The sequence below is a fragment of the Macrobrachium rosenbergii genome, unplaced genomic scaffold (assembly GCF_040412425.1).
Source record: "Macrobrachium rosenbergii isolate ZJJX-2024 unplaced genomic scaffold, ASM4041242v1 282, whole genome shotgun sequence".
Taxonomy (NCBI): Eukaryota; Metazoa; Arthropoda; class Malacostraca; order Decapoda; family Palaemonidae; genus Macrobrachium; species Macrobrachium rosenbergii.
In genome coordinates this window covers 1957998-1979472 of record NW_027100730.1, presented here as the reverse complement: position 1 = coordinate 1979472, position 21475 = coordinate 1957998, and the positions used below count along the sequence as shown (strand labels likewise).

The window sequence follows — 21475 nt, the reverse complement described above, 5'->3', positions numbered from 1 at the left end:
CAGCCGACCTCCGGTATTCAAGGGAATGCGTACCACAACCCCCCCCCCCCTGCCCGAATTGCTCAAATCCGCAAATACTTGACACCCCTCTAATAATGTTTACAACTACCCATTTTGATAGTTCAAACACCAAAAACACCCTCTAAAAACACTTATACTGGAGTATTTTAATAGTTCCATCACAAAAATGCATTTATTCATGAAAATATGGAAATATGACATTTTTATGATCAAATATTTTCTATATACTTACCAAGTAATGACATAGCTACTAGCTTTCTACAGAGAAGTCTAAGAATTCAAATTTCGTGGTGGCGCTACTATCGCCCGTTTAGGTGACAAGGTCCCTCCACTTTCGGGACTGATAGGCACAACTCAGCAATGAGCTCTAATTCATTTTGGCTCAGATTATGTAATTACAGTACTTGGTATGTATAAAACTTTATTTATCATAAAAATGTCATTTTTATATAAGTGACTTACCAAGTAATTACATAGCAGATTCCATACTGAATGGAGGAGGAAGCATGGACATAGTCTACTCCAAGACATTAAGAAAGTAATGACTGTGAAATAGAAAAGGTTGCTAGCATTAGAATAATGCCTGTTGTTCCTTACCTGGAAAGAGAGCTCCTGCAGACTGGCACTGCCTCTGGGCGGTGCTCATCTTCACCTGTGGAGGACCTGGCAGTATGGCCAAGGATTGCCTCCACTTCAGTGGGTACTTTGCAGTCATGGAAGTTCACCGATGGTTGACAAAGATTCAAAAGAGATGACCCTGCCCTGGGCAGAGACCAGAATAAAAAACAACGCCCGTCACCTACACTAAAATAAAAAAACCCACCCCAATAACTAAAAAACTGGTGGGTACTCCAGGTACAATGTACCCCAGACTTCCCTTGAACTCAACACCTTTCCACAAGGCGAGGATAGTAGATGGGCTGGGCAGAAAGCCCCCTATGCTTCCTCTCCCAACACCATGCCAGCCACGGATAGAGATCATAACATACTGCAGTTTTCAAATAAGGTTTCGACGTCCTTGAGATAATGCGACGCGAATATAGACTTGGACCTCCAAAAAGTTGATTGCAGGATAGACGCTAAAGACAAACTGCGTCGAAAGGCAAGAGACGTGGTAACGGCCTGAACCTCACGAGCCTTTACTTTAAGGTAAGACATCATCCTGTATCTGAGAATGAGCTTCCAAAATAAGGCTCCTCAAGAAGAACGAAAGGGCATTCTTCGACAGAGGCCGAGATGGGTTCCTCACAGAGCACCAGAGATTATTCAAGGGCACTCTGATTTCCTTTGTCCAGTGGAGGTAGTACCCTAAGGATCTCACAGGGCAAAGTAATCTCTCTTCCTCCTCTGGTCCAAGAATGTCCATTAAATTCTTAATGGCAAATGAGCGAGGCCAGGGATTGGAGACAGTTTTGTTCTTGGCAAGGAAACCAAGAGAAAGAGAGCAGACAGCGTCCCCTTGAGAAAACCCAACTCTTTTGTCTATAGCAAGTAGTTCACTAATGTGTTTGGCGGTAGCCAATTCCACAAGAAAAAGTCTTTTCCGTGAGATTCTGAGCAAAACTGAGCGGAGTGGCTCGAAGGTGGAACCAGTCAGCCACTTCAAAACCACATCTAACTTCCAAGACACTGCACTGGGCTTCTCTTGCTGAGATCCTGATTAGAGGACAGGTCCAACCCTCTATACTTAAACACTGAGCCAAGCATTGACCTGCATCCTTTGATTGTAGAGGCCGACAGCTTTCTGGAGATCCTCAAGATGAGTAAAAATCTGCTATTTGGCTCACAGTCGTCTCAGAAGAAGAGATTCTATTGCTCTCGCACCACCTTCTGAAAATGGTCCATTTTGACAGGTAGAGCTTGCTAGAAGAAGCTCTCCTGCATCTAGCAACAGCCTCTGCAGCTTGTCACGAAAAGCCTTTCGCTCTGATGAGGCTCCTGACAGTCTGAAGCCTGTCAGAGCCAGAGCAAACAACCCTTGATGAAACCTGAGGAAGTGGGGCTGCCTTAGCAGCGACTATTTTTGTGGTAGAAGCCTTGGGAAGTCCACAAGAAGACGCAGCAGGTCTGGGAACCACTCCTTCCGGGTCCAGAGCGGAGCAACCAGGATCATCATGATACCTTGTTGATCACCTCCCTGATCAATCCGAACGGTGGAAAGGCATACACTTCCAGGCCTGTCCAATCTAACAGCATGGCATCTGCTGCCCATGCCTGAAGGTCCGGAACTGAGGAGCAAAAGAGAGGCAGACGGTGGTTCCTTGACAACGTGAAGAGATCTATGGAAGGCTTGCCCCTTAGCCTCCATAGATCGAGGCAGACTAGGGGATCTAAGGTTCACTCCGTCGGCAGGACTTGACGGCAACGGCTTAATTCATCTGCCAAGACATTCAGGCTTCCCTGAACAAAGCGAGGAATGATCGTGATCTGATTCTGCCGGCCCGAAGAAGGAGGTCCTTCGCTGTCTCGCAGAGAGTGAGGGAGTGAGTGCCCCCTGCTTGCGGACATCAGACAAAGCTGTGGTGTTGTCCGCATACTCTGCGACAATCTTCCCTGCTCCAAGCAGAGCAAAAGACTGAAGGTCCAGGTGAATGAATGTCTTTTAGCTCTTTGACATTTATGTGTAAGGACCTCTGAACCAAAGTCCATGTTCCTGAAAACCTTTGACTCTCTAAAAGGGCTCCCCAACCTAGATCGGAGGCATCGGAATAAAACTAGGCTGGGGTTCAGAGGCAGAAGAGATATCCCTACTTGGAGTTTTTCTTCTGACAACCACCATCGAAGATCCTCCTTGATCTCCGACAAGATAGGGAAGATGAAGGAGTCTGGCTGGGTCTTCCTGCACAGTTTGTTTTCAGGTAAAATTGCAGGGGCCTAATGTGAAGCCTGCCCAACTTCACAAATTGTTCTACTGAGGCCAAAGTGCCCAAGAGACTCATCCACTGGACCACTGAGCAAACCGAGAGAGAGAACTCCCGAACAGTCTGGAGGCAAGACTCATCCTTTTGGGGGATAGAAAAACCAAAACTCGAGAGTCCAGAATCATCCCTAAATGGGGAATCTTCTGTCAGAGTCAACTGTGACTTCTGAGGGTTTATCAAAATGCCTAACTCCTGCACTAGGCATAGAGTCTTCTTCAAGTCCTCCGCACACTGTGCTTCCAACGTGGAGCAGAGTAGCCAATCATCCAGGTAGAGGGACACACTGCTCCTGAGAAGATGAAGCCACTTCCCAAGAGGAGCGAGGATCCTGGTGAAAAGTTGAGGGGCTGTTGACAGACTGAAGCAAAGGGCACGAAATTGGAAAACTTTGCCTCAAAACACGAATCTCCGAAATCTCCTGGAGTCCTGATGGATGGGAACATGGAAACAGGGGTCCTTCATGTCCAGGGTGACCATCCAGTCGCCCTAATTAGTGCAGCAGATAATTGCATATTTCATAAGAATCGTTCAGATAGTGAAACAAGCATGAAATTTTGCACAAGTGCTCTTTAAAGTTCCTCTATCAGAAAAGGGCGCTGGCCACGCAAAAATTTAATATGGCGGCCAAATTCCAAGATGGCGGCCAGTATCGACAGATTTTGGCTAATTTTTCACTAGAATGGCATGTATTTGCTTCTAGCAATATGGTAAAGCTCTTCCATACTATTTCTTGAATATTATGTTTCTGTAGCTTCCCAGTACAGTTTACCTTAAATATGGGGGCTATATGGCTGCCAAGAAAAGGTAGAAACAATAATTATAATGAGAAATAATGCCCGCTCAACAATTATCGCTTTAAGCATGGATCTTGGTTTCTGTGGTTTTAGATCCTAATGAGGCCATCTCTTTCGAATAACTCATCAATTTTGAAGGAAAAATTAATAAATGTAAAAGAGTGTATGTCTGCACACAACCAGGGCACACTGGTGACATCACTGCTGTGTAACTCAGCATGGGGTTCAGTGCCAGCTAATCCAGCTTTACTAATCCTGTAGTCTTAGACTAGTAGTTGTAGTATAGTTTAGTTTAGTGTCCCAAATGCTTTCTAACAGCCCCAGACCAGCTATAGTTAGATAGCCGCACCTGAATAGACAGGATGTGCCAGCGAGAGCCGAGCCAAGGGTATGGGGGGCTGTACATGATGGTTCATGTACTTACCCGGATGGTGTACAGATCACACGGGACTTAAATGGCACTGGATGAATGATCGGGCTAGGTGTAGGAGACCGAACCTAGTTGAATCCCATACAGGAATGTGTGCTTTGTTTAAGGTGGTAAAAGGATAACCCCTCGGTTCAAAGTAAGGAGTCTAATGAGCAGACAACACACCATGAACAAACACCTCATGCGCAGAAGACATTCTTGGAGAGAGTCAGCAAGCTGTCATTGGCTTTGCAACACTTGGGAAGTCCTTTTCAGGAAGAGAGCCAGGATCTGTATTCCATTGACAACAAAGACATTGCCCACCCCAGCTCAGCAGAACTTCTACAGACACACCTTGACAGAGGCCGCACTAAATTTCAGAAGTTTTCAGACTCTTTGGCAAACAATGCAGTCTCCTTCTATGAGCCGATAAAGAAGAACAGAACTGACTTCTTCAGGCAAGAAGCTGCTCCTGTAGAACAGTCAAAGCAGAAACTTCTGAAGGAGGATTGCCAGCTTTTCTCAAAGCTATTTATATCCTGTCAGAGCCATGAATGTGATCTGCAGGAATTCTTCCAGCACGAGAATCAAACATTCCCAGCTTCCTTAGTGAGGGTGGTGGGCTGTACACATGTCAGAAGTCTCAGCTGACCTCGGTCCTGAGAGTCATGTTACACTAGAAGACAAAGAACCAAAGACTGATGTCCTCATTGTAGATGGATCAGCTTTGGTCCATGCCTTGCCACCAAAGAAAGGAAAGACCTTTGAGGGCTATGCACTTTGCAACTTCTTGCCTGTGATACAATCCTATAGCAGCAAGTACACATCATCACATCTTGTATTTGATGTATACAATACATCCAGCCTCAAAGCTGAGACCAGGCTCCAACGTGGCAAGGAGGAAGGCGCAAGGTGACAGACAAGAACACAATTCCATCCAACTGGCGCAATTTCCTAAGACACGATGCCAACAAGACAGAGTTGTTCCAGTTCCTGGCAGACAAAGTTGCCCAGATGTCTGCCACAAATGTTGTCATTGCCACGAAAGGGTCTGCTTGTCCTCAGCACTCATGAGGCTAGTCTTCAGGGACTGGAAAAGTGCTCATGAGGAAGCTGACACCCGCATCTTCTCCATGCCAAATATGCCACAGAACATGGAGCCAAGACCATCACGGTTAAAGCAAATGACACAGATGTTCTTGTCGTTGCAGTCAGTGCTTTCTCCACTCTCCACAATCTAGGGCTAGAGAAGCTATGGGTGGCATTTGCCAAGGCCAGAGCCTGCGCTGGATTGCTGTGCATGACCTGTGCAACTCTCTGGGCCAGAGAAGGTGAATGGCATGCTCTTCTTCCATGCATTCACAGGCTGTGATACAGTGTCAGCCTTCCGGAGCAAGGGCAAGAAGACCGCCTGGCAGACATGGAACATCTTTCCAGAGGCCTCCACTGTGTTCTCCAAACTGAGTCACTACCCTCTCAGAGTGGAAGAGAGTGACCTGAAGGTCCTGGAGAGGTTTGTCATACTTATGTATGAAAGATCCAGCACTGCTGGCACTGTGGATGAGGCTAGACTTGATATGTTTGCCAGAAAACAAAGGGCATATGAGGCCATTCCACCAACCAGGGGAGCTCTCCTCCAACACACCAAGCGCAAGCGCATCAGGCTGGTTGTGTGTGGGGCAGGCCACCCAGTGTCAGCCACAGCCAGAGAACCCTGCTGAGTGGGGATGGCAAAAGTCTGGTGAAGCATGGCAAGTCCTCTGGACAACCAACTCGCCCTTAGCCAAAGAGTTGCCAACAGCTTACCAAATGTGGATGCAAAGCAGGCTGTCGGGAAAGGTGCAAGTGCTACAAGCTGGGTCTTCCTGCACAGCTCTGTGCACTTGCAAATGTGAAGTCTAGATAAATATTGCCTCTCTTCAGTAGATAATCTAGCTTGAGCATCCAACGTGTCATGCTATGCCTACCTTCTTATCCTCGAATTTTTCAAAGGTGTAGGTTGAGAGACCTATACATAGATTGGTTGCTTTAGTCCGATTTCTTCTTTTCTTTTTATGGTTACAGTCTTAGACACAATGTTGTATGTGACCATACCATTACTATTTCAGTTGAAAATAGCATATTAGTTAAACTGTCTGATCACATGAATATACCATTAAATAAAAACAGTTGGTCTCTATGTTCTGCTAGCGCTGTGGATAGAAAAACTTTTATGGCAACCATTTTGTACGCCATCTTGGTTACAATTCATTTAGTAAGGGTTTTCAATAAAATGTGTGGTATGGAACATTTTTATAACCTAAAAGTCGAGGTTTAAAAAAAAACTGGCATATTCCATCCAATAGATGCTCCCAAACCAGTGAATTAACATAGATGGCGCCATTTTGAAAAATAGCCGCCATCTTGGATTTTCAGGTGGCCAGCGCCCTTTTCTAAGAGAGCGTAGTCTTAGGGAATGTTTGTGCCAAATTTCATGCTTGTTTCACTATCTGAACGATTTTTACAGCAATCTGCTGCACTAAATGGAGGGAGAACATACAGAGCGGGTCGTCGCCATGCGAAACTTCGTCTTCACGACGAATAAGTTCAGGGCGCTGAAGTCCAGAACGAGCCTCCAGCCCCCCAAATGATTTGGGGACTACGAAGAGTCGGTTGTAAAAACCCTCTGACGTATGATCCAATACCTCCTCTACTGCCCCTTTGTGAATCAAGGACTCTACCTCTTGAGCAAGAGCCAAAAACTTCTCAGACCATGCTGAGTAGGCTGTCAAGGTGATCGGTGACCTGGACAAGGGAGGCTTCTCTTTGAAAAGAATGGAGTACCAGGGTCCACCCCTGTGACTCCATTCCTCTCAAAAGAGATGTAGCTTGGCTCCAACGGACACACGAAGGACAGAATTTCTTAGCGGTGGGCTTGAAGGTTGACTTCTTGATGGACCTCGAGGGAGGACACAGGTTAGCTCGAGGTCTGGGTTGAGGTCTTGATTGTGCTCCATGAAAGGGCTGCGGTTGCAAGGGCGGGAAAGACTTGGAAACAGAGGGAGTTTCCTTTGGGTGCTTGGCAGACTGAGCCAAAAGGTCCATAGTAGACTTCTTTTGCAAGGCCGACAACACTCCTCTAACTGTATCCTGAGGGAAGAGATGTGTCTTGTCTAAGGGAGAGAGCAAGAGCACCAATGTCTGCATAGATATTACTCCCTTTGTGGCAAACGAACACCACAACTCCCATTTTTTAAGGATCCCCATTGAGAAAAGGGAAGCGAGTTCAGCAGAACCATCTCTGACTGTTTTGTCGGCACATGATAAAGACACCAAGCCAGTCAGAAGTGAAAGCTTCAGCAAGGTCCAGACATTCTTCAATTTTTCTCGCCAAAGCCCCCACAGTCCAATCCAGAAAACTGGAAATCTCTAAAACTTTAAAAAGGTTCTGGACAAGATGGTCAAGATCGAGTGAGGAAAACATAATCTTGGCCAAGGAGAACGTAGCCTGGCATGTAGCATCAACCAAACAGGAGAAGTCCCCTTGGGAGGAGGCAGAAATTCCCAATGAAGGCACCTCTCTGGCAGCATAGAAATGGTACTTCTTCTTCAGGAGCTTAGAAGGTGGAAAGGCAAAGGTAGTTTTACCTTGCTCCCTCTTTGAGGCCAACTAGTCATCCACCTCTCAAAGGACTTTCTTCGAAAAGTTAAGTATACCTTAGTTTAACCAGACCACTGAGCTGATTAACAGCTCTCCTTTCTTCAAAGACAAGGAAAGAACTAACTTGGGGAAACAAGCAGAATCCGTAGAGTGTTTCCTCATGAGGAAGGTAGACGTAAGCGAAGTGGGAGAGGCGGGCTCGAAGAAGTCCAGGAAGTTTGCCAAGAACTTCAGCAAACTGCAGTAAGCCGACGAAGGGGTGGGGTCATGCTCAGCTTCTTCCTCATCTGACGAGATCAGTGACAAAGAAGGGGCCTTGCCCTTGGAAGACGAAGACTTCTTCAAGAAGCCCATAAGGTCCTCAAGCTGATGATGAAGTGGGACTAAGGTAGAATCTTCCTGAGTGGACGAGTGCAGAAGAGGTGAGGTTGGCGCCGAGTGGACTGAAGTTGATGCAGCGGGGGTTGAAGAAGCAGAGTGTGGCGCCGAAATGAGCGACACACACCTGGAAGAAGACGGACGCTCAGGAGTGCAAGACCGAAGAGAAGAGGGCAGTGGGTGCTTACGTGGAAGATCAGAGCACTTAGGCACTAGCACTGGGCACTCAAAGACCTCGGGGGACTTCGGGCTCATGAGGCAGAATGGTGAGGCTGCACGAAGGCTGCGGACTGACACTTGTCTCCTTATACCTCTTAACAAGAGGAGGAGAACTGCCCGCAATGGAGGAATGCCTCTTGAAAGGCTTAGAGGCGACAACTTGGCGCCACTGACACTTCCTGTCGGGCGAAGAGTCACCTGAGTCCGGTGACAGACAATCAGCGCTAACCGAGACACCTTTCCAGTGGCACTCTGCGCCGCAGCCTGGAAACGGACAACAGGCTTCGGAGGAGGGGGTGACTACCCGTGGGCAAACCACACCAGCCTCCCTTGGACCTCCGGTATGTCCTCTCCACGGTGAGGGGCAGCGGGACAGGGCCCTTCGTCTAGGAGAGCTGGTGGGATGGGTAGCCACCTCCTCGATATGCACAACACTGTCACTTTGCACTGTACTACTGTACTGACACTGGAGACACTTGTCACAGAGGCTTTAAATGAAACGCCCAACTCCATAACCGTGTTGGCTAAAAATTAAAAAATTTCTTGTCAAACCTAGATTTGAGGCTGGCAATGATGTCGAGTTTGGAAGCATGAGAACCCTGGTAAAGGAGTATGAGGCAAAGAAGTAGGAGGGCTAAGGATTGGAGACAAAGCAGGGAATTGAGGAGGAGAAACAGCACTATCTTCTATCACAGGAGATGGAGCAGGAGCTACACTAGCCTTACTCTCAGCTCTAAGGGCCACCTTCCTCTTTCTATGCCTATCTAATTTCGCTTAGCGCAATTTTAAAGCTTTCCATTTTGCTCGTCCCAATCCTAACATTCTGAAGAAGTAAGATCTATATTACAGTCCTGTCCCCGACATTTCGCACATTTAGTGTGAGAATCAAAAGAGATCTTAACTAACCTAGTTCTACAACCTTCAGTACAGTACCGAACACTACAGGAACTAGAGTCAGACATCCTGGCTTATTAGAATAAAGTTAACCACAGCTAACAAAATTACTAAATAGCTAAAGAAAATCTTCGGGGCACACCGAAAGAGCAAAATCTGAATACTTCACCAAAATACTGGACAAATATCCAAAAAATGACGATGATGACTGCACAAAACCACCGATGTTAGTCGGGAGCCGGCAGAAAACGAATTGAAGCTCTTTACTGAGTTGTACCTATCCATCCCAAAAGTGGGCAGGCCCTTGTCATCTACACGAGCGATAGTAGCACCACGATGAAATTTGAATTCTTAGACTGTCGTGTAGAAAGCTAGTAGCTATGCAATTACTTGGTAAGTCACTTACATAAAAACAGTAATTAGGAATATTTCTCTATGAAAAATATAGCGAATAGTGGATTTTCTGTGAACCCCCTGTATTTGCTAAAGTCCCCGAATACTTAAAACCCCTCTAAAAACACTTAGAATTGCCCATTTTGATAGTTTAAACACAAGAAAAACGCTGTAAAAATCTTACACCTGAGTATTTTAATAGTTTTATCACAAAAGGTGCATTTATTCACGAAAATTATATGAAAATACAGGAATTAGTGAATATTTATCAGTGAAAAATACCGCGAATGGGCGAATTTTCCGCGAATAACAGGTAGATATCTTCCACAGAGAAACCTGCGAATGCGCGAGTCTGCGAATCGTGAGAACACGAATACGGGGGTCCACTGTACATTCCAGAGAAAATTCTGCGAATAGGTGAAGCAGCGAATCCGGAACTGCAAATAGGTGGGGGCTCACTGTATCCACAATATACATACAAACAAACAACAAGAAACAATCCCAGCGGGAATGTTGAAGGATAATCCAAGCAAAACGGTAGGCAGGGCAGAGGATGCAGCATTCCTCATCACACAGTGGCTGAAAGCAAAGTGAACGCTTACCATCTGGGTGGGCGGGGCTCCCACCAGACAGGCGATAGTTAACTACCTAATCACCTTGTTTAAAAGTTAAACGACTGTTCTCCAGCTACGCTGAAGCAAATTCCTCATGCAAAGACCAATGGTTTGTATACTGTGTAGGGACAAATATCGGTTTTTAGAATTACAGATAAAAGATCGTAAACCTGTACTCGTCCTTCATAATTTTAACCAAGGTGATGTCAAGCTGAGATAAAAACAATAAGTTAATTTATTTGGCACTTCATCAATCTTCGGAATAATTCTTGATTTTTAACCTGGCAAGTTTAGTGTGTGTGTGGTCGTCTTAGCAATAACCTAATCTAATAAGTACACCATCCACTACCCTGCTGCACTTTATATTAATGCATCCATCTATCAATATACAGGTAGTTCCTGGGTTACTACGGACTCGGTTTATGACGTTCCGAGTTTATGACACTCCTCAAATGTATTCATAAAAAATTATTTCCTGGGTTACAATTCATGTTCCAGGTTTACGCTGGCAACGACACCGATCCGACAGAAGAAATACGGCTCCAAAACAGAAGAATGGTAAAAATTTGGAGGCATTTTTTTTTAAACACTCAATAAAAAAGCAAGTTACAACATTTTCAAGACACCCAAAGGATTAAAAGTCATGTTTTCTTATGATTTTTGATGACATCTCGAGTTACGTCATTTTTCAGTTTACGCCGCAGCCCTAGAACGGAACCCCTGGCATAACCCGGGAGTGCCTGCATCTTCCTTATAAAATTTGAAGAAATGTCAACAACGTTTGGCTTTGCAATAGTTCATGCATTTAGAGAGATTAATTTATCAAACCATTAATCTCTCCCACAAGATAATTACTAGGCTAGGCTATGTCAAAGGGGTATTTCTTTACAACCACGCATTTTTGTAAGGCAATTAAACATATGTGAGTCTGTTAAATTGAGAAAAACGTTCTTCTACATCAATAATGCCACAAATCATTATCAAATCAAATCATTCCCTCGGGTCCTGGATTAAACACATCTAACCAATCAGAATCTGCCTGATCAATATGATTCATAAACCTAAGCCCTGACCCACAGTCAGCTTTTCTTTCCGTCTTTGACCACCAAATGGAGTGTTGCGATGAAATTGTGTTCCCTAACATAGCGTTGCTGACGAATTTAACTCCTGAGTGATATTTGGAATAAGTTTTGTATTCATTTCAGGCATTTCTGGATTTAATTAAACGTGTCTATTCGCTCAAAAGCTGCCCAACATCCCCCGCCTCTGATTTACTTTCCCGGCCGAAAACAATAAGACCCAGTACTTCCAATTTACATGAACTCCCAATCGCTGCAAAGAAGCCGAGGCTGGTACCCTCGTGGTCGGACAGCAGCGACATTAAGTAAGGTAAGCGGTGCAATTCTCTTTGCGGTTAACATTGCATAATGAATAATGATAATTTGGACCTACTACCATTAAGGTATAGCCTAGGCTGCTCAACGCGTTCGGGTTATTACTGCGTTACAACGGCGGGGGGATCAGGGGTGAAGCCCCGGCCAGATCAGGGCACGGCACCCTAAGTAAGGTTAGGTTGTGTTGGGTTTGGGTAGATCAGGACATGATATTCTAGGTTAGGTTAGGTGTTAGCCTGTTAGGTCAGGTCACAGCAGTGCCGAAGCACGTGGCCGAACAGACCGTCAGTCCCGCCGATCGGAACGAAGGGGCAAACTTACCCGCGCGTTCGAGTTGCTGGGTTAAACGGTGGGGGGGGGGGGTTCAGGAGGGCAAAGCCCCCATCCAGGTTAGGGCACGGCGCCCTAACTCGGGGTTAGGTTGGGTCAGGACACGATATTCGGGGGTCAGGTAGGTTAGGTCGTAGCAGTGCCGGAACAGATCGTAGTTTTCGTTCATTTTTTGATTACTTTTTAGGCGGGAAAGTTGGTGTCCTGTGGTCCTTCAATGGCCTCCAATTCTGAACCCTTAAAATGAACCTCAATCACAGGTTTACTTCGGTCGACCTTCAACGTTATTTCAATACGATTTAAATAACGGTTCAAGAGACTTCAATTAACCACGGCCGATTTAAAATAAAAACTCGTATTTAACTCAATTTATAACAGGCAAATTCAACTTTAATCATGGACTTGCCCTCGAACATTATTTAAATAACAGAAACAACGAAAACAACGTTAAAATAACGTTAAAATAACGGTCAACACTGGAAATCGTGACACTGGAAATCGTAACCTTTGGAGTCTTGAGACCAAAAATGCCTCCCAATTTCAACCATATTTACCTCGAAAACTTAAACTTGGCCCAACTATTTACTCGCGAATTCAACCTCAATCATTGATTGACCTCGCTTGACCTTCGGTTCGATCATTCAGTCAATATTTCCGGTCGAAATCGACTGATTTCTGACTGATTCTCTGAAGCCACGTCAACTTGACAGTTGTTTGTTTACATGTCATTGGGCCGCTTTCCACCCAGGGGGATTAGGTCGTTTATTTCAATCGTTTTTTGGGTTAAAAATCCGTTTTTTTAACATTTTGAGTCAATATGAATTTAAAATATATATTTTAGGTATATTATTTTGACATAGAATTAAGTAATTCGTCTTAGAAATGTGATTAATGAAGCATTTTTGGCGATTTACTTATTTTCTACCGTACCTAAGAATTTCACGGACCGGGAAAAGTGTGTCGCAAATATAGCAGCTTATTTTATTTATATTTGTGAGTTAATATTAACGTATTTTAACATGAGGTTAATTTTACTTAACCCAAGGGCCAACCAGAATGGCATCCAAAAGTTTACACGACAGAGATGGAGGACTCCCATCTCAGTAAGTAGAACAATTTGTCCTGCCTGAGTTCTGTAGTGTCTGTGTAAATTTGCCTACTCTATTCTCCTTCTTGCAATTTCTCTCGAGGGTCTGAAAAAGAGAGAGAGAGAGAGAGAGAGAGAGAGAGAGAGAGAGAGAGAGAGAGAGAGAGAGAGAGGAAAGCAATGTTTCAAAATAAGCTCTTGATAGAAAGACTTCAGTCAGGTGTGAGTGACGTAGGAAGTTTCATTAAATTCATCTCTGGCAGATTTATGTATTTGTCTCTCTCTCTCTTCTTCTTCTTCTTCTTCTTTTAACGTGGACCCCGGTAGCGTCTGTTACATGTATCATACCAGACCCAACGACCTTTCTCCCAGCAGCGAGAAGTTGTTGCGCGGGTAGGTCGAGAGTTCGAGACGTGTGAGATGTTTGTTATGTTTTTTTAGAAGATGTTGTTGTGGCTTTGTTTTGTGTGTGTACTTAGTCTGTAACACCCATTTGCTTTTTAAGCAAACCTATCCGTTGATCACATACATAATCCCGGGTGTCTCTACACGGATAGCAAAGTGTCCGCCTCTCTGATCAGTCGGCTGCGGATTTGAGCCAGCGCCACAGACCTCTCTAAGTCCGAAGCTGCTGCTGTAACCGACTGTGCCATGCGATGCTCTCTCTCTCTCTCTCTCTCTCTCTCTCTCTCTCTCTCTCTCTCTCTCTCTCTCTATATATATATATATATATATATATATATATATATATATATATATATATATATATATGTGTGTGTGTGTGTGTGTGTGTGTGTGTGTGTGTATGTATATATATACAATAGAAAGAGAGGCTTTCAGTAGAAATGATGAGAGAGAATGTATCAAGATAACTGAGTCCTTAGCTTTGAGACACCTCCAAGGTTATGAGCAGAGAGAAGCAGTCGGACTTAGGAAGCCATTTTGGACGGCTTGACCAACATAGATTTGACCAGGTTCATTCCCTGGAACCCTATGTCGAGATACCCTGAACTCACGGAACCCTCTATAACTTTCTTATTTATAAAGATATTTTTGATATTAAAGCATCGTTGTGAGGGTAAAGTTCTCAGTTTTTAAATTTGATATATAATCAAAGTCCCAATAATAATCTCGCCGCAATGGAAGAATCACATAATGGCCTCTAGAGCCATTTACACATAAAAACCAACAAATGATGCATCAAATTAGATCTGAGAACTTTACCTTTACAACGATGCCTTAATATCAAAAATATCTTTACAAAATAAGAAAGTTATTGAGAGTTCCAGGTTTCCCGCGATAGAGTTCCTATAGATTTGATCTTCACATTTGTATTCGGTGTTCAAGTAACCCCATCCACACGTAAACGTCTAGTTAACACTGTTGTTATTCTGAATGGGGAGAGTTAGCATACGATATTATCGTTGGAAAATTGGATACGTTTCTTCTCGACAATCCATCACAGCGTTCAGGATAAGCGAGGGGGTTGGGAAGCGGTAAGCTGGCGGCAGAGTTCGTGGTTCTCGTTTTTCTGTCAACATGTTCGAATGTTATTTGTGTCCGTCGAATTGCCGGTATTATATTGTTCTGGAAGCGTCGCCAAATGTGCAACTATAAAAGCTGACGTCGCCCTGCGTTCCAGCAATCGTCCTTCTTTCCTAGCTACTCTGTATACGGGCAACAGCGTGACTGTAGAGAGCCGGTGTGCCGGAGACTCATCTGCCGTGGCTGAGTCCAGCGTTGCTTCTTTCTCGAGATTTATCTGAGAAATCCTGAAAATTAGTGAGAACACCAATTGTGGTCAGAGAAAGTAACCTGTAATTCTGTTTCAAAGCAAGTAAGTGTTATTTACTCCGACTTACGAATTTCAGTGAAACTTGCTCATGTCCAGGAGTGGTCGTAGTATTTCTTAATGTAGAAGAATAATTTTGGCATTGTTGTTTTTCTGTGCTTAGATCATGCCGATTGCACAGCGCCACAAGTGATAAATTGCTGTTAGTTTTGCCTTTAAAATATTGTGTGTTTCCTTTGGCCATGAGACCAACTTATTGGCCTGGCTGTTTCTAGTTTGTGTTATAATTATAGTGTCGTTGCTGTTAGAGGTAAAGTGAATGTGCACAGCCAGGGCGTTAGTAGAGTTTAACTTTTGTAATAAAATTGTAAAAATCTAGATAGTTTGTATGATCCAGCACCTGAATCTGAGACTTGTAGTCGTGTCTCTAGAACTGCACATCCCAAGCCTACAACATCCAGGCTAAGAATCAGAAAACATACAGTCCACTTAATGTCGTCAAAAATTTCTTGACAGAGTAGTCCTTCGACAGACTTGATGTGTAGACTACGTGTCAAAGATCATGTGGTTGGTTATAATATTTACAGTAGCATTGATAGGCCACTCGCCACTACCTCCTGTCCTGCCCAGTAATAGGAGTGGTTGTAGAGGTGTATAGAAAACCAGGTGGCTTCGCAACGCAATTTGAACATGAGAACTTCTGGACGCGTCGATACAATTTTGTCTGATTGTATGTAAGAGGCAATGCCCTGGTGGTGCACGAATTTAAACCTGTCTGGAACAGATTAAAAGTGTTGGCTGAAAGAATAAGGGCTTTGATGCATATGCTGGTGATCTGCAGTTGCGGATTGCACGATTACCCAGCTCGCAACCGTCACTACATCAGTACAGAAACGTACAATGCCCATGTGACTGTTAGCATATTATGATTTATATTGTTGGTGTTGTGTTAGTGGCATTGCATTCGTCGCTTATGTCGATTTGTTTTTTGCATTTAGTTTTCTCTTTGGCCAGTCATGGCGCCACCTGCATAACACAACTCTGTTAAGTGAAACTCAGAGGATCTAGAAATTAGTAAGGTCAACAGGTTATGGGGCCCAGAACACATTTCCTGATATAAGAACTCTGTTTCCATCAACAAGTAAGAAGATGGCTATTCCTAGAGGAACTCGTGGTCGAAGAGGATCGAGAAGACGATTGACAAGAACTGCTGGAATGCCATTGACCCTGGGTTTGGGTATCACATTCACGATAATGAGAATGAAGAAGAGGCCTTGGCAGAGCTCAACCGAGAACAAGCCAGAGTCAATCGCCGAGCTCGGGGAGTCATTATCGAGGCGCTGCACAGCTCCACTCTCTACGATGTTGGCGAGTTTAGATTTGCAAAGAAAGTGTGGGACACACTCAAGGAAATGTATGGTGAATTTGGGATTATTCACGCCATGTTGTTTTTCAAGGAAATGGCTAGGTTGGATAAAGCGCCATCAGTGCCAATGGCAGATTACATTTCCAAGATGCATGAGTTGATTCAGAAGGTGAGAATGGGCGGCATTCCAATAAGACACTCGCTTTGCTGCTTTCTTGCTACTTGGGCTACCACTCAAGAGTATGATGCTTTGTAAGATCCTTCGAGGGTGATCTGGATAAGCTCACATCAAGAAATGAAGAGCAAACTTGTGATGGAAGAAAGGTGATTATCATTGCACAACAGAGTGACATCAAGAAAAGAAGAACCTGTGGCATTGAAAGCAACGGCTAAACAGCATTCTAAGCAGAAGCAGAATCAGCAGCCTCAGAAGCAGGACACCTCTGGTGACAGTAAATGAAGTGTTACACCTGTAAGGAGCCTGGACACAAGGCGAGGGAATGCCCAATCTGGAAGAAGTTCAAGGAGGAACGCACGAAGAAAGGGGATGCCAAGGCCTCTGTAGCTGAATTTGAAGAAATAGAAGCAGTGCTTCTATGTGCCGAAGTGGATGCACATGCCTACATGTCAAAATCATCGGTGGGAAAGTGGTTTCTGGACTCAGGTGCATCAGATCATATGTGCTGTGACATTAAGAAGTTCAAGAACATCGACCTGCAACGCAAGGGATCTGTGAAAATAGGCGATGGACATAGACTTTCAGTGGAAGGGATTGGGGTAATCGTGATTCAAGCCAAATGCAAGATTCTGCTTCAGGAAGTGACGTATGTCCCTAACCTATACTGCAGTCTGGTGTCTGTACAACAGATCACTGCCAAGGGTGCTTCTGTATTATTCGTGGGCGACCTAGCAAGGGCATCTAAGGGTGGCATTGAACTTTTCGTTGCTAGGAAAGAGGGGAAGATGTACATTATGAATCTGGATTGGCCTAGTAAAGATAATGAGGGAGCTACTGTGGCATTGCCTGCTCAGGTATCGATGCTGGCATCAAAGAATGGGTCATCTCAACTATGACGCCTTGAAGAAAATTCCAGTTCTGGCTAACTTAAAGAAAGAAGAATGTGGAAAATGTGAAGTATCACTTCATGAAGGATGTGATGAAGAAGGGGTTGGTAAAGTTGCAATATGTGGCATCTCATGACAATCTAGCTGACCTTCTAACCAAGGGTTTGACTGGGAGGAAGACACAGGAGTTATGTGCAAGAATTGGACTTATCATTCCTTAATGACAGTCAGAGCCATGCCAAAGTTTTAATTTGTCCTTCTGATAAATTTTTTTATTTTTTTTGCAGCACAGTAATCCTTTGCCAAATGTGATCGTGACAGATGTAGTCACGTTTATCGTTTTGTATTCTTTGCAGCAACAGTGTCTATTTAGTTCTTTATCTGCAATTATTTTGTTTTTGGCTCGTGTACTAATCATCATTGCATTTTGATGGTTTTGTGTCGTTGGCTATCCAATTTTTTTTTTTTTGAAGTGTCAGTTCTTGTAAGGTTCACTGCATTGCAATAAAATCAAGGGGAAGTGTTAGCATATTATGATTTATATTGTTCGTGTTGTGTTAGTGGCATTGCAATCGTCGCTTGTGTCGATTTGGCCAGTCATGGCGACACCTGCATGTAAATAAACCGTGTGTTCGCTCTTCCCGTTTTTTTTTTTCAGTCTAAATACAAATCTACCGACGATAACACACGTGTCTCAATCAGCCCCTTCCTGGAACTCTGTTAATAAGTGAAACTAACCTAGAGGATCTAGAAATTAGTAAGGTCAACAGTCCATGTTATTTCCTCAACGACAGCAGATATTACTGTTGAGGTGCTGAGGAAAATCTTTTCTAATTTTGGTATTCCAGACGAAATTGTATCAGATAACGCACCATATTTTGTTCCTGAAGAGATTAAGGCTTTTGGTAAGAAAAATTGTGTATGTCTTATAACTCCTGCACCATTTAACCCTTCATCAAATGGACTAGCTGAGCGAGCTGTGAGGACTTTTAAAGACGGCTTGAAGAAGTTCAAGAGTCGATCTTTAAACACTAGGCGTTGTAGATTCTCGTACAGTTATAGAAAAAGTTCACTTTCTAGTACTGGAAAGTCCCCTGCTGAACTACTGTTTCGTTGTTCCTTTAAAACAACCATTTGAAGTTTTGTCAAAGAAATTGGTCTCCCAGGAAACTCCTAAGTATAATGTTGGAGATGCAGTGTTTGCAAAAAATTTGGGTTGAAGGAAAAATTTCAGAAGTTTTAGGAGTAAGAAATTATCTTGTACAAGTTCATAGTTTTGGAAATATGTTCTGGAAGAGACACCATGGCCAATTAATGCCTAGATTTACTAGCAGCCTTGTTAATCCAACTAAGGATTTTTCTCACATGTTGTTTCTTCTAGTAATGTAGATGACTCTTGTAACGATAATCTACCTGCAGTCTCAGAAGGAGGTTGTGTAGAGTCCTCTGATAATGATGCACCATGTACTGTTCAAAAGAATGAGAGGGATGAATTATGTGCACCCCACACTCCAATTTTAAGGAGAGCAAGCAGAGTTGTTAACACCCCCTGATAGATTGAATTTGCAAAGATTTATTTTTTTATTCATGGCGAGTTTTTCTTGATGCTTATTGTTTAGTTTTATGTCTTATCTTGGGGGATGGAACAGTTGTGTATTAACCTTGCGTAGGAGATTGCACATGCTGAAGCGCTGCTTGTCTCGGCTGCATTGTGGGTCGTTGTGATGGTGAGGAAGCCCACCGAATTTTGTAGCCACAAGATTTAGCCAGGTATAACCTTTAAGCCAACGGTTAGCCACCTGTATTATTAACCTTCTAGTAATACATTTCCTCTTACATGCTGAAGTTAATATTGATGGTTTGATTTCTGTTCAAGATAATGATTTTTTTTTTTTTACCTGGAAATAAAACAAAAGAAAGAAGCAGTTCATGAAGAAGCAGGTCGTGGCGGTGGCTGAAAAAACCAGGTGCAAGTGAATAACCAGACCACTGTGAAGGCCAAACTGATTGATGGCCTTTGGGTTTTGTTTCATTTAATGAGATTGACATCCTTTGGGCGCACAGTTGTGATATTTTTCTGAGCAGTCCCACCGCTAGAACCACTGATTTGCAATACTTTCTTGAAGAAACCCATTCAAGAACACATCACTTGGGATAAAGTTTCGAACAATGAACAATGTTTGTATGTCTGTATGTGTATCATTCATTATTTTGTGGATTATTGGTCATTTAATGACCGTGTAGATGATTTTAATTTAAGAACGTTATAGCACAGAGCACAACGACAACTGCATTTTCAGGGCCTGAGGCCATGTGGCCATAACTTAAAACCCACACATGGGACATGTGGTGCCTTTTATTATGTCATTCTATAATGGTCAGTAAAGCATTCCACCAAGTTTCATCTCTCCCCTATTTTTTCGAGTCTTGTTCAAAAAATATTCCCAAATCCCTGGACTATCAGGCTTAACCTTGCCATATCACCAGTCAGAAAATCCCTAGAGTGACAACGGCCTCCTATCAGTTGTGGCTGTCGTTTTCATAATTTGCTTTTGTACAGTCTCATAACTGTTAATAACCATATTAGAGCGTTAATGAACTTACCTAAACTTCATAACGGCACCACTGATACATGAACATTAAGAGAGGAATTTAGTTAGAGGAAATTTGAAGAGTAAGAGACAATGTAGTTGTAATTTGGAGTGATAGTAAGGACGCTATAACTTAGATGAATAGCCATTTGTTGTCCTGTGACCAAATTCCTGACAGATATAGCATTTATAGGGCTGTGAGGCTTCAAGAAAAGTCAGAGGTGAAAGACTAATTCTTTATTGTTGTTGTTGTTGTTTTAGATTTAGCTGGCCTTGTGCCAGCACGGGCTCTTGCTTCTAGAGCAGCCCGTAATTTTCTTTATTATTCTCGACGTGTTTATAAGACAAAAAGCAGACGGAAAGGTAGCAGGTGACCCCAGACTCCCAGTGGCGTCCGTACACGATTTGTGTTTTCTGACAAGCATAAAAATACGTACAAGATTTGTTACATGACATATAAAAGGTAGATATAGATATCGGCAGAAAGGCCGTACAATGATGCATAAGATGAGGTACACCAAGAATCTGAAATAAAGACAGGTAAAATACATGACGTGATTAAATGTACATCTGAAAAGGAGAAGCGCGATTTGTCGCCCTTACAGGGCATGTAACAGTCGTATACTTTGCAACGGCTCTACAATGTACACAATTTGTCACCTCTGTCATACATAGCCTTTCGTATTTGTGGTGTGGATTTGATGATATATAGTGTTTATATTTGTCATCTTTGGGTATCATTTCCTTTACAATTTTCAGGTCGTCATTTTCAGAAACGAGGCTGCCTATCCATGGATTTTTCTTTAGTGTTATCGACAGTGTCATCTTCATCCTTCGGGACATAGACTACTTTTATTTTTGGTCTAAGTTTACCCTTCTCATTTACTGATATATTGTTGATATTCTGAATCTCCATTTTTTGCCTTTTGAAAGTTTTTCCTGTCTGGAAATCTTACAAATAAGTGTCCATCGCTTGTTTTTTAACCTGTTCAACTGGGGCCGTTATTTGACTCGTAATTTGTCGCTTATCATTTGCTGCTGTGCTCTCTTCGTTTGTAGATTTGATCAGAAGCACTTTTTTTGTCTTTAGCGATTCAGCATAAGTTTTGTCTATGTTTTTGACCAAGTGACAACATGAAGAAGCATACAGTCCACTTGTCCTTATGATCACATTTTCGCCGCTGGAGGCAATATTGGACCAGGGTGTTCATTGAGAAACAATACTAAATTACGCTTACGACTAAAACAAAATGGAGATTGAAATAAGTTTATAAATTTGATGAAATTTGTACATGTACAAAGGAATAATGAAAAACAGAGTTATTTTAATTCAAATATATTGTTCTAGTTTATCAAATAAGAAACGCTACTCTCCTTTTTTTATGGCTACATTTTTGACGTCCTGTCTATAAGTCTAGGAGATAGAACAGGAAAATAATCCGCACACCGTGTGGAAATAGCACTGTCCATCACATTCTTTAATTGATAATTCTAGATAATAAAACCAAGACAGTTCTCGAAGAGTTTTAACAACCCACCAAAGGTAATGCAAGATGTATTACAAATT

General features: G+C 43.1%; 2 protein-coding genes across 2 annotated transcripts in view; both read right to left on the bottom strand.

The window, feature by feature from the left end:
- LOC136838237 (zinc finger protein 79-like) overlaps nucleotides 1-12734 on the bottom strand; it is a 41669-nt gene extending 28935 nt beyond the window's left edge. Inside the window, exon 1 of the mRNA XM_067103100.1 lies at nucleotides 12562-12734. The gene's annotated coding sequence lies outside the window, so the exon portion shown is untranslated. The remainder of the gene's footprint in view (nucleotides 1-12561) is intronic.
- LOC136838228 (zinc finger protein 271-like) overlaps nucleotides 1-21475 on the bottom strand; it is a 526618-nt gene that overhangs the window by 105734 nt on the left and 399409 nt on the right. The gene's annotated exons all lie outside the window — the stretch shown is intronic.